This window comes from Lycium barbarum, chromosome 3, assembly GCF_019175385.1.
Source record: "Lycium barbarum isolate Lr01 chromosome 3, ASM1917538v2, whole genome shotgun sequence".
In the NCBI taxonomy this organism is placed as follows: domain Eukaryota; kingdom Viridiplantae; phylum Streptophyta; class Magnoliopsida; order Solanales; family Solanaceae; genus Lycium; species Lycium barbarum.
The window spans coordinates 43541286-43556530 of NC_083339.1; positions in this window are offsets into that span (position 1 = coordinate 43541286).

Genomic DNA, 15245 nt, shown 5'->3' on the forward strand with positions numbered 1-15245 from the left:
ATGATTGTTATCAAGAAAAGAAGGTCATTTATTCCTAAAATGTCCACAACTTCTTGTTTATAAGTGTGGCGCGCAACACACCCATAACCAAGACTCTACTAGACACGGCTCGTAGACACACCCTAGGACTAAACTGCTCTGATACCACTTTTGTCACGACCTAACTAAGGGGCCGCGACGAGCACCCGGTGCTATCCCACCCGGGCACCCCTTGACAGACTTTTGCATAATATCTAGGTGAGCCATATATTTAAAACATACATTTCTATTCATCCATCATACTAGTCCCCTTGGACAACAAGATTATTTATATCATCATAGGCATTTATGCCACATCAGTGTACATGGGCCGACGAGGCCAACAAAATGATATACAAAATATAGGCCGACAAGGCCAGACATATCTACCCATATACACGTGACTACGAGCCTCTAAGGAAAGTATAACATAACACATAAGCGGGACAGGACCCCGCTATGCCCATACTATGTACACAAAAGAATAAGTACCCAAAGCTATGGCTCCGAATGAAATGGAGCTCCGCTATGTAATCACTGAGAATGTAGCTACGAATCAACTCTGTTTCCCTGGCCACCTGCGGGCATGACGCAGCGTTCACAAACAAAAGGACGTCAGTACAAAGAATTTACCGAGTAAGTACAGCATGATCATCATTAATATAAAAGCGTAATAGATAACATATGAAACAGCATAGGAGGGGAGACAATAGCATCGTCGCCATGGCACTTACTTGCTTTCCATAGGGGCGTTTCTTTCTTATCGCGTATCCGTATACATAGTCTTATTCATTCATATACATACTCATATTCATATCGTCTACATCTCATATACATTTCATATACATAGCCTTTGCGCAACATTTACATATACTCAGCATATTCCTACTCATATTGATGTCATATATGTATATACATATACATATAGCCTTTATATAGCGTACCCGACCATGAAGGATCGGTGTTTTATACATACTTGGCCAACCAAGGCTCAAGGTTATACCTACTTGGCCCTACCAGGGCTTTAGGGTTATTCGTACCTTCTGCAGAAGTGTGAGCGTGTTACGTAATCCTTTACATACTCTATACATATTCATATACATACATTCTACCCGACATCATAAGCTCGGGGTCTTATTATAGCCCTTCATAGGCACACATACATATAATAGCTCATAGGCATCTTTAGCATCATATTATTCTCATCATCATTACTATCATTATCACTATCATTGTCGTTATCATTACATCTATCTTATAGGCCTACTCGGCATATGAGGAGCTTAGTACAATCGTAGCATATTAAGCATCGTGAGCTTACTAGCTCGGAAGATCAAATCATTTGAAGGAATCATAGTATTATAGGAGATTTAGACGTTTGGCCAAAGAACCATGCCTTATGAAAGAAGGGTTAGCCTTACATACCTTTTCGTTCGAATATATATCACTTGCACGTTCTCTTTCAACGCTTGCGTTTATACCTTCATTAAAGGTTATACTATCGTTAGAATCGATAGCTAGCATATATGACTAAAGCTAGAGAAAATCGGACAACATCTCCTCCATAACGTATCCCAACTCCCAAACGTCAATAATAAATTCACGATGCCATAACAATAGCCATTACTCATTCACATTATCCATATTTCTAGACTTACATTCAATTCATCCATAACCATGGCCATAACACACACGACGTCCATTTACATACATTGTTCATCTCATGTTCTCAACATCATTTATATCGTATTTACCTCACAATACATCAAGACCCATAGCTCAATTCATACTATTTCTCAAAATGACACTATTCCATATTCATGACTCATTTTTCTATACTCTTCTACAATCCAAGTATTTCAACTCTTAACTACCTTAAACAACATAGAAATATCATGAATCTTACCTTAAATGTTGTAGGAACAAGCTTTAGTTGATAATACTCCACCTTGAGCAAAACCCTAGTTTATCTCCATTTGGATCTCTTGACTTTGAATTATCTTAATGGGTTTGCTCACACTTGATTCACTTGATTTGTGTTGTTGATCCTTAATAATCCTTGAAAACTTGTGGAATATATGTAGAGAGATGTTCTAGAGAGAAGGGGTGTGATGTAGAAGTGAAATGAAATAAGCCTTGGTCCCCTTATTTAATGACTTAAAAATCTGATTTGAAGTGCACAGTGGTCGTAAACATGGTTTACGGTCCGTATTCCAGTTTACGGACCGTCCTTCATGGTCGTATTTAATCATATCAGAACCAGAAACTCAAACTGAGATGGGGTGATTTACGGACGCAGTTTACGGGCCGTAAACCACTTTACGGTCCGTATTTTGGGTCGTTTTTTACCATTTGCTAATTTGGCAGAAAGTTGAAGTTTTGGAAGCCAAAATACGACATGGTAGTTTACGGACCGTATACCACTTTACGGTCCGTATTTCATTTTACGACCAACTGGCCAGAATGCAAACTTGCAACTTTTCACATTTTCAAAACCTATAATTATTCATTATGGAGCATAACCTCTCTCTTATTGCGATTTCCTTCGGAATCTCACTTAGGGTCGTCAAATGTTATTTCTTACTCGCTGAAACATCGTAAACTCATACTCATCACTAGTTCATTCACTTGCGTACCAACGGAACATTTTTCGAGGTGTAACATTCTTCCCCCCTTAAGAACATTCGTCCTCGAATGTTAAAGTCTTCGGGGATTCTATATTTCGCCAGAGTTTCCCCTATAATATGGCACTACCATCCTGTCACAACAACCCATAATATCGATGCCCCACAGGGCCACAACACAATAGCATACAAATTTAGCCACGCACGACCCAAAAGGCATAAAAGGAAAACATACATACCTTAAAATCTTGACGTCTCATCTTGGACTTCTTCCAAGGGCTGAAATAAATGAGGGTATCTGGATCGCATACTTTCTTCCGCTTCCCATGTCATTTCTTCTCGTTCACTGCTTCTCCATAAAACCTTAACTGAGGCCACTTCTTTTTTTCTAAGCCTCCGTACTTGCCTATCTATTATGGCAATGGGTATCTCTTCATAAGATAACTTTTCTGTCACATGTACATCACTTATTGGCACGATCTTAGTAGGATCTCCTACACACTTTCGAAGCATCGAGACATGGAAAACCGGATGGACTGACTCCAAATCTGGAGGTAGATCTAATTCATAGGCTACCTTGCCCACTTTTCGCACAATCTCATAAGGCCCAATGTATCGGGGACTAAGCTTCCCCTTTTTGCCAAACCTCATTACACCCTTCATAGGCGACACTTTCAAGAATACCCAGTCTTTCACGTTGAACTCCAAGTCTCTTCGACGATTATCCGGATAGGACTTTTGGCGACTTTGGACTGCTAACAACCGATCTTGTATGAGCTTAACTTTCTCTACAGCTTTCTGGACCAAATCTGGCCCTATTGTCACGACCCAACCCCGTAGGCCGTGACTAGTGCCCGACCTGGGCACCCAAACCCATCTATCAAACGTATTCAAATGTATAGCAGAAGCCGACAAGGCTATATTCCAAAAACAGATAAATTCCAGAAAAATTTCGGCAGAGTTTCCTTTTTTTTTTCGGACTAACCAGAATAACCCTGTACACAGCAAACACCAACAGAGGCCACACAGGGCTAATCAAAGCAATGCACAAACATATGCGGACCGGCCGCCTCGGCGTATGGGATCGCCCAAACAACCTATACACATAAGCATACAGACTGACCATAACCCACAGACATGTCCACAGACCTCTAAACTGACCGACAGAATCATATGATGGGACAGGGCCCCGCCGTACCCAAATAGTCAGATATGCAGAAATATATACATGGCAGAAGATATATATATACCAAAAGTGGACTCCGAATCAAAGGAGTACTCCGAAATAGCAGAAGTGGAGCCTACAGTGGTGGATCACCGGCGTCTGTACCTGCGGGCATGAAACGCAGCCCCCGAAGAAAGGGGGTCAGTACGAAAGATGTACTGAGTATGTAAAGCAAGGAGTACAAAAATATAGGCCACAACTGAAAGCAAACAGAATACAAAAGAGGGAAATGCCGAACAGTATATCAAAATGTTTATCAAAATCATATATACATAATGCAAACAGAATCATGCAAAGCTCAGGAATGTGGTCACCACTCCGACGCTGGTGCCACACACAGCATAACACCAGAAGGTTAAAATCTCCGTACATCCCCGAACACACACATATGAGCGTATCACACCACAGCCATATCACAGCATAACTCCAAACGGAACCCGGCCCTATGGCGAGACCTCGGGGAACCGTAACACAGCATACGGCTGAATCATCATAGAGCGCACGAATCATAACCGGCCCGGGACCCGTGAATGAAATCATAATACGGCACGAGCGGAGTCGTGAGCAAACAATGCAATTTGTATATCAAAATAGCCTTTCAAAACTTGATTACTTCATAAGTCAGTTTATTAACCAAAATAGTCAAATAATTAGTTGGTACGAAAGTTCATTTCACAAAATGTTTCCAAAGTGGTACGTATGGCTCAGAAGATAGTTTATTACATCATAGTGTTCCGAACATTATTTCATAGAGGACAATTTCAAAATCGAAGATTCTTTGTCGAAGCTTATCCAAAAAGAGAGCCTAGTAGGACGAATAAGGCATCTCGGGGTTAGCGGGCCCACCCCGGGTCAAGTCGAGGTGGCGAACATAATTTATGGACATTTCGGGTCTATAAGATCATACATAAAGATTTCAAAGTAATCCGATTGCATTTGCATAAGTTTCGGACGTTTGATTGCTTTCTAGCCAAAATAGGAACATTAGGCTTCAATTGAATTGAATGAATAGTAGCCATTTTCTAGATCGGATTTCGAGGAGCAGAATTGCTCCCGGGGTTCCGATATCAACCTAACATACTAAGACATGACAAAGGAAGAAGTGGGAAGCTTTACATACCTTAGAAACGTCTTATGCTCACCCCAAAATCAAATCCCGTTTCGTCCAGAATCTGCAAATGCTCAAAGTTACCTATTAGAGATTCTTAAGCTTAAAAATTCCATTAACTTCATTTCTGCCTACCGAAATTTCGGCAGCACTTCCCCTATATATCTAACACCCCCGAGACGTAGCTCGGCTCAATAAACATCAACAACAACAACCCAAACGTCACAAACAACATAAACCACAACTAAATCATTCTAACTTCAATATTCTTCTTTACTATAAAAGTTGGCAACTTTAATTCAAACTTCACAATTCCAAACTTATGTCCACATTATTGTATTCATTCAATCATTCAAGATTATTCAATCACATCCCAATTATGTTCCAACATTATACATAAATTCAAGAAGTTCGTCACTTTCCATATTCCTTTCAAAACGTCAACAATTCCGACGAACATACTAACTTGCATTATTTCATTCCGAATTCATTAACAACAACCATAAGTCATATTTAGAGCCTTAATATCATGGATATACAATGATATACACAAATATACCAAAGTTATATACTTTCCCATAATGTTCCGAAATCATTTTCCAACACCAATTCGATTCATTAAACATTCATTTACGTTATAAAGGTCACAACAACGCAACAAACAACTACACAAGATTAAATTCACATGCCTTTGCACTTCCCATAGGTCACGGCTACAACACCAAACACACACACACACACACGGCTTTGCACACATATCAAAACTACGGGATTCTCGTCTATTCTCCATCCTTAACACATTCATACAATTTCCATAACATTAGAATAGGGAAATTCATACCTTTACTTGAATTTCCGACTTGCCGCAAACGCGCTCCTTTCACCAAACTAATTGTATCCCGTCGGAGAGCGTCTTGAACTTACTACAATACAAGAAGAACAAGATTTTTGGATTAAGATCAAAGATTGGAGATTAATTTTTTTTTTCTTTCCTTGTTGCTCGGCCGAGAGCTCCTTTTGGAGGTTCTTCAATTTTTCTTTTTTTTTTCTTGAACTTTCTAGGGATATACATGGTTAAATACATGCTTAAGTGGTCACATGCAAAGCACATGACCATTAATAATGGGGCTTGGGCCTTGGCCGGCCACCCCTAATACTTGGGCCTCAATTTTTGTTAAATCTTTCTTGGCCCAATCCATTGAAGTCTCGTTTTGTAATTCCCGAAACTAATTTCCGAAATTCCAAATTTACCGTCGGCCTTCCCCAATGACTTAGCACCAATAGTTTCATAACCAACATAATCATATTATCTAGAATCAGAATATTTCCTTATAACACACAAGTCTTATTCATTTTTCTCGATTTCCAAATATGCGAAAACACGGGACATAACATTCTCCCCCCCTTAAAAACATTCGTCCCCGAATGTTAAATTAATCTTATAAGGTCTTATGATCATGGAGGGAGTGTCCCTTTTTAATAATGGCATACATAATTCATTTTTATCAATCAACACAACAAACTGAAAAGTTTAGATCACCTGTGGACGTCGGAAACAAGTAGGGGTATTTCTTTTTCATCTCGTCCTCTGCCTCCCAAGTCACCCCCTCGCGATTGTTATTGCGCCACAGGACTTTGACAGAAGGCACTTCCTTAGTGCGCAATCTCCTTACCTGTCGATCCAGAATAGTTACAGGCTGCTCATCATAAGACAACTGCTCCGTTACCTGAATGTCATCCACTGGGAATATCCTGGAAGGGTCACCGATACATTTCCGCAGCATAGACACATGAAATACCGGGTGTACGGCCTCCAAGTCGGATGGTAAGTCTAGCTCATAGGCAACCTTGCCTATCTTCCGAACGATCTGATACGACCCAATATACCGCAGGCTCAACTTACCCTTTCTACCGAATCTCATGACACCCTTCATGGGCGACACCTTCAGGAATACCCAGTCGCCAATCTGGAACTCTAACGGTCGACATCGTCTATCTGCATAAGCTTTCTGTCGACTCTGAGCAGCCAATAATCGTTCCCGAATAAGCTTTACCTTATCTACTGCTTCCTGGATCACATCTGGCCCGATTAACTTAGTCTCGCCCACGTCGAACCAACCAATAGGAGATCTGCATTTTCTGCCATAAAGGGCTTCATACGGTGCCATCTGAATGCTGGAGTGATAACTGTTATTATAGGCAAACTCAATAAGCGGCAAATGATCATCCCAGCTGCCCCTGAAATCAATAACGCAGGCCCGTAACATATCTTCCAGCGTCTGAATAGTGCGCTCGGCCTGCCCGTCGGACTGAGGATGAAAGGCTGTACTGAGGCTTACTTGAGTCCCTAATCCCTCCTGGAATGACCTCCAGAAATTTGCCGTAAACTGGGCACCTCGGTCAGTAATAATAGATACAGGGACTCCGTGAAGTCTGACTATCTCTCTGATGTACAATCTAGCGTAGTCCTCAGCCGAATAAGTAGTCCGGACTGGGAGAAAGTGGGCCGATTTCGTCAATCTGTCAACAATAACCTAAATAGAATCATACCTGCGTGGAGTGCGCGGTAACCCAACAACGAAATCCATATTAATCATCTCTCATTTCCAGGCTGGAATTTCCATCTCCTGTAATAACCCACCGGGCTTCTGGTGTTCAATTTTAACTTGCTGACAATTCGGGCACTGACTAACGAACTCGGCAATATCTTTCTTCATACCGTCCCACCAATACAAACACCTGAGATCATGATACATTTTAGTGGAACCAGGATGAACAGAATACCGTGCATTATGCGCCTCGCCCATGATTTGTCGACGTAAGCCTGCAACATCCGGGACACAGAATCTGCCTTCATATAATAATGCCCCTTCAGGTGAAATTTCAAACGGAGTCTTGTCTTTAGTAAGGGCCACATCTCTGTACTGAACCAGAATAGGATCTTCGAACTGACGCTGCTTTACTTCTGCTATAATAGATGATTCAACAACTGCACGAACAGAAATCCCAGAATCTCCAGAATCTGCCAGACGAACTCCAAGGCTGGCCAGCTGATGAATATCATGAACCAAATCTTTCTTACCAGATGGTACATCAGCCAAGTTGCCCATAGACTTGCGGCTAAGTGCATCCGCTACCACATTGGCTTTCCCCGGATGGTACAAAATATCAACGTCATAATCCTTCAGTAACTCAAGCCATCTTCTCTGCCGCAAATTCAATTCTTTCTGCTTAAAAATATACTGGAGACTCTTATCGTCCGTATAATTATCGACATGGACCCCATATAAATAATGCCACCAAATCTTCAAAGCATGAATCACCACGGCCAACTCAAGATCATGAGTGGGATAATTCTTCTCGTGCGGTCTGAGCTGCCGGGAAGCATAGGGTATGACTCGACCGTGCTGCATCAACACACAGCCTATCCCAATACCAGAGGCGTCACAATATACCATATACCCATCTGATCCCTCTGGAAGAGTCAAAACTGGTGCTGAAACTAACCTTTCTTTCAACATCTGGAAGCTGCCCTCGTAGGCATCGGTCCACAGAAATTTCGCTGCTTTCTGATTAAGCTTCGTCAGTGGTGCTGCAATAGAAGAAAAGTCCTCCACGAACCTGCGATAATATCCGGCTAATCCCAGAAAACTGCGCACCTCTGTCGGTGTAGTAGGCCTGGGCCAATTCTGTACAGCCTCAAACTTCTGCGTATCGACCCGAATACCATCTGCGCCGACAATATGGCCCAAGAATGCCACAGAAGTTAACCAGAATTCACATTTGGAGAATTTAGCATATAATTTCTGTTGACGGAGAATACCAAGTACCGTCCTCAAATGATCTGAATGCTCCTCGGCTGATCGCGAGTAAATCAGAATATCGTCAATGAACACAATAACAAACATATCCAAGAAAGGCCGAAATACCCGATTCATCAGGTCCATAAATACCGCTGGAGCATTAGTCAACCCGAAAGACATAACTCTGAATTCATAATGCCCGTACCGGGTCCTGAAAGCACTCTTCGGGATATCTGATTCTCGCACTCGCACCTGATGATAACCTGAGCGCAGATCTACCTTCGAAAAATATTTAGCACCCTGCAACTGATCAAACAAATCATCAATCCGGGGGAGGGGATATTTATTCTTAATAGTCACCTTATTTAATTGCCGGTAATCGATACACATGCGCAGTGACCCATCTTTCTTTCTCACAAATAATACCGGCGCTCCCCAGGGTGATGTGCTGGATCTAATAAAGCCCTTATCCAACAAATCTTTTAGCTGCTCCTTCAACTCCTTCAATTCAGCCGGTGCCATCCTGTACGAAGGAATAGATATAGGCTGCGTGTCTGGCAACAACTCTATAGTAAAATCAATCTCCCGCTCAGGCGGAAGGCCAAGAAGCTCGTCAGGAAATACATCTTGGAATTCATTAACGACCGGAACAGACTGAAGGGTAGGTGTCTCAGCTGCAGTATCGTGCACACGAACCAAATGATAGATATAACCCTTCTGGATCATCTTCTTAGCCTTGAGGTATGAAATAAACTTACCCCTCGGCGATGCTGTAGATCCGAACCACTCTATAACTGGTTCCCCTGGAAACTGAAAACGGACTACCTTTTTCTGGCAGTCGACATTAGCATAACAGGAAGACAACCAGTCCATACCCATAATGACATCAAACTCAAGCATGTCTAACTCTATCAAATCAGCTTTAGTGCAACGATCATAAATAGTCACAGAACAATCCCTATAGATCTGCCTCGCTATAACAAAATCCCCAACCTGCGTAGCTACCTCAAATGGCTCTATAAGCTCAGACACTATCCCAATTTTACTAGCAACGAGCGGGGAAATATATGATAAAGTAGAACCAGGGTCAATCAATGCATATACAGATCTGGAGGAAACCAGTAATGTACCTGTGACGACGTTTGGCGAAGCCTCCTGATCCTGGCGGCTGGCCAAAGCATATATGTGGTTCGAGGGACCGCTAGAACCTGAAACGCCACCGCGGCCTCGACCGCGGATCGCCGGTGTCGGCGCACCTCGCCCTGCAGGGCGTGCAATAGATGGAGCAGATGATGAACCGGCAGCTGACCCTGTCGGCTGAGCCACACTACCAGAACCGCTAGCCAACGGACAATCTCGCATAAAATGGCCCTGAACACCGCACGAAAAACAAGCTCCAGTAGCTCGATAGCACTCCCCAGGATGAGACTTCCAGCAATGAGAGCAACGGGGTCTGGGTGGTCTGGCCTGGCTGGGGCCTCTAGACACCTGTTAACCTGCCGCCCTGGAGCTCTGACCAGCCCCAGACGGTCCTGCACTATCAAACCTCCTGCCGCCAGACTGAGTACTCCGGCCGGACGGAGAAAGCTGTCTGCCTGTATGCTGCTGCTGAGGCTGTCCGCCTCGAGAATCTCCAGAATATCCCGCGGACCTAGCCCTCTTGGGCGGCCTCCTGTCCCGATCTCTGCTAGAATAATCAGACCTGTGACGGTCCTCCATACCCATCGCATAAGCCTGAAGTCGGGAAATATCCATATCCGTCTGCAATGACACTGCCATACAGCCGTCGATCAAATAACGATCCAATCCCATAACATATCTATGCATCCGATCGAATATATCTGCTACTACGGCAGGTGCATACCGGGCCAGGGAATCAAACTCCAGATTATACTCACGAACGCTCCGACCCCTCTGCTGCAGATGTAAAAATCAATCAGCCCGTGCCCGTCGCAACTCTGGGGGCAGAAAATGGCGGGTGAAAGCAGTCGTAAACTCGTCCCAAGTAGCTGGGGAAGCACCCTCGCCCCTAGATAACTCCCAGGTCTCATACCAGTGAGCAGCAACATCCCGAAGTCTATGCGAGGCCAACTCGACTGACTCGGTCTCTGAAGCCCTGACCAAGTCTAGTGAGCGCCGCATCCCCTGAATAAAATCATGGGGGTCCTCATCGGGCTTAGACCCAAAAAACTCTGGAGGGCCACACAATAAGAACTCTCGAACCCGCAGGCTGTCACGCCTGTCATCATCATCATCGTCCCTCCGCCCGCGTCTGCGAGCCTGCCCTGCTACCAATGTGGTCAGCAACTGTACAGCCTCCCTCAGGGTCCTGTCCTCCGCCCCTGGCTGAGGAGCTGGAATCTCGGGAGCGGGTACTCGGGCCTCTGGAGCTGCTGAAGGACCTGCTCCAGGCTGTACCAATGGTGGTGTAGCGGACCCCTCAGAACGAGGCACAACCTCAGGCAAATCATAGACACGATCCCGGGTAGCTCGCTGTGCCTGACTAGTCTCTCCCATCCTTGCCTTGCCCTTCTGGGCCGCCGTTGCCTTCTTCGGAGGCATCACTGCAAACACAAGAACGGGTCAGATCAGAATCATCCTAATAGCACAGCTCTATCGCACGATCTAAGATTCCAAAGAAAGTAACATCCTAAATGCCCTGTAGCCTCTTGTTTATAGATGTGGTGCACAACACATCGATAAACAAGACTCTACGAGACACGGCCTGTAGACACTCCGAGGACAAGCTGCTCTGATACCACTTTTTTCACGACCCAACCCCGTAGGCCGTGACTAGTGCCCGGCCTGGGCACCCAAACCCATCTATCAAACGTATTCAAATGTATAGCAGAAGCCGACAAGGCTATATTCCAAATACAGATAAATTCCAGAAAACTTTCGGCAGAGTTTCCTTTGTTTTTCGGACTAACCAGAATAACCCTGTACACAGCAAACACCAACAGAGGCCACACAGGGCTAATCAAAGCAATGCACAAACATATGAGGACCGGCCGCCTCAGCGTATGGGATCGCCCAAACAACCTATACACATAAGCAAACAGACTGACCATAACCCACAGACATGTCCACAGACCTCTAAACTGACCGACAGAATCATATGACGGGACAGGGCCCTGCCGTACCCAAATAGTCAGATATGCAAAAATATATACATGGCAGAAGATATATATATACCAAAAGTGGACTCCGAATCAAGGGAGTACTCCGAAATAGCAGAAGTGGAGCCTACAGTGGTGGATCACCGGCGTCTGTACCTGCGGGCATGAAACGCAGCCCCCGAAGAAATGGGGTCAGTACGAAAGATGTACTGAGTATGTAAAGCATGGAGTACAAAAATATAGGCCACAACTGAAAGCAAACAGAATACAAAAGAGGGAAATGCCGAACAGTATATCAAAATGTTTATCAAAATCATATATACATAATGCAAACAGAATCATGCAAAGCTCAGGAACGTGGTCACCACTCCGACGCTGGTGCCACACACAGCATAACACCAGAAGGTTAAAATCTCCGTACATCCCCGAACACACACATATGAGCGTATCACACCACAGCCATATCACAACATAACTCCAAACGGAACCCGGCCCTATGATGAGGCCTCGGGGAACCGTAACACAGCATACGACCGAATCATCATAGAGCGCACGAATCATAACCGGCCCGGGAACCGGTGAACGAAATCATAATAAGGCACGAGCGGAGTCGTGAGAAAACAATGCAATTTGTATATCAAAATAGCCTTTCAAAACTTGATTACTTCATAAGTCAGTTCATTAACCAAAATAGTCAAATAATTAGTTGGTACGAAAGTTCATTTCACAAAATGTTTCCAAAGTGGTACGTATGGCTCAGAACATTGTTTGTTACATCATAGTGTTCGGAACATTATTTCATAGAGGACAATTTCAAAATCGAAGATTCTTTGTCGAAGCTTATCCAAAAAGAGAGCCTAGTAGGACGAATAAGGCATCTCGGGGTTAGCGGGCCCACCCCGGGTCAAGTCGAGGTGGCGAACAAAATTTATGAACATTTCGGGTCTATAAGATCATACATAAAGATTTCAAAGTAATCCGATTGCATTTGCATAAGTTTCGGACGTTTGATTGCTTTCTAGCCAAAATAGGAACATTAGGCTTCAATTGAATTGAATGAATAGTAGCCATTTTCTAGATCGGATTTCGAGGAGCAGAATTGCTCCCGGGGTTCCGATATCAACCTAACATACTAAGACATGCCAAAGGAAGAAGTGGGAAGCTTTACATACCTTAGAAACGTCTTATGCTCACCCCAAAATCAAATCCCGTTTCGTCCAGAATCTGCAAATGGTCAAAGTTACCTATTAGAGATTCTTAAGCTTAAAAATTCCATTAACTTCATTTCTGCCTACCGAAATTTCGGCAGCACTTCCCCTATATATCTAACACCCCCGAGACTTAGCTCGGCTCAATAAACACCAACAACAACAACCCAAACGTCACAAACAACATAAACCACAACTAAATCATTCTAACTTCAATATTATTCTTTACTATAAAAGTTGGCAACTTTCATTCAAACTTCACAATTCCAAACTTATGTCCACATTATTGTATTCATTCAATCATTCAAGATTATTCAATCACATCCTAATTATGTTCCAACATTATACATAAATTCAAGAAGTTCGTCACTTTCCATATTCCTTTCAAAACGTCAACAATTCCGACGAACATACTAACTTGCATTATTTCATTCCGAATTCATTAACAACAACCATAAGTCATATTTAGAGCCTTAATATCATGGATATACAATGATATACACAAATATACCAAAGGTATATACTTTCCCATAATGTTCTGAAATCATTTTCCAACACCAATTCGATTTATTAAACATTCATTTACATTATAAAGGTCACAACAACGCAACAAACAACTACACAAGATTAAATTCACATGGCTTTGCACTTCCCATAGGTCACGACTACAACACCAAACACACACACACACACGGCTTTGCACACACATCAAAACTACGGGATTCTCGTCTATTCTCCATCCTTAACACATTCATACCAATTCCATAACATTAGAATAGGGAAATTCATACCTTTACTTGAATTTCCGACTTGCCGCAAACACGCTCCTTTCACCAAACTAATTGTATCCCGTCGGAGAGCGTCTTGAACTTACTACAATACAAGAAGAACAAGATTTTTGGATTAAGATCAAAGATTGGAGATTAAATTTTTCTTTTCTTTCCTTGTTGCTCGGCCGAGAGCTCCTTTTGGAGGTTCTTCAATTTTTCTTTTTTTTTCTTGAACTTTCTAGGGATATACATGGTTAAATACATGCTTAAGTGGTCACATGCAAAGCACATGACCATTAATAATGGGGCTTGGGCCTTGGCCGGCCACCCCTAATACTTGGGCCTCAATTTTTGTTAAATTTTTCTTGGCCCAATCCATTGAAGTCTCGTTTTGTAATTCCCGAAACTAATTTCTGAAATTCCAAATTTACCGTCGGCCTTCCCCAATGACTTAGCACCAATAGTTTCATAACCAACATAGTCATATTATCTAGAATCAGAATATTTCCTTATAACACACAAGTCTTATTCATTTTTCTCGATTTCCAAATATGCGAAAACACGGGACGTAACACCTATCAATTTAGCCTATCCTGTTTCAAACCACCCGATTGGGGATCTAGACTTTCGCCCATATAAAGCTTCATACGGTGCCATTTGAATGCTAGAATGATAACTGTTATTGTAAGAAATTTCAATGAGTGGCAAATGATCATCCTAATTTCCTCCAAAATCTATCATACATGCTCGTAACATATCTTCAAGAGTCTGAATAGTACGTTCAGCATGTCCATCGGTCTGTGGATGAAATGTCGTGCTAAGGCTCACTTGGGTCCCTAAACCCTCTTGGAACGACGACCAAAAATTAGCTATAAATTGAGTCCCTCTATCGGAGATAATAGATACTGGAACACCATGGAGTCTCACTATCTCTTTAACATATAGCTTTGCATAACCTTCTGCCACATACGTCGTTCTGACGGGTAAGACATGAGCTGACTTTGTGAGTCTATCCACAATCACCCATATGGAATCATACTTACGTCAAGAACAGGGTAAGCCTGAAATGAAGTCCATGTTAATCACTTCCCATTTCCAAGTTGGGATTTTTATATCTTGCAACAATCCACCCGGCTTTTGGTGCTCGATTTTCACTTGCTGGCAATTTGGACATTGAGCTACGAATTTCGCTACATATTTCTTCATTCCATTCCACCAATATATAGAATTAAGGTCATGATACATTTTCGTCGCTCCGGGGTGGATAGAATAGCGGGAACAATGGGCTTCCCTCATTATTTGGTGGCGTAAGTCTGCCATATCGGGAACACATAACCTGCCTCGACAGCGGAGAACTCCGTCTCCTGAAA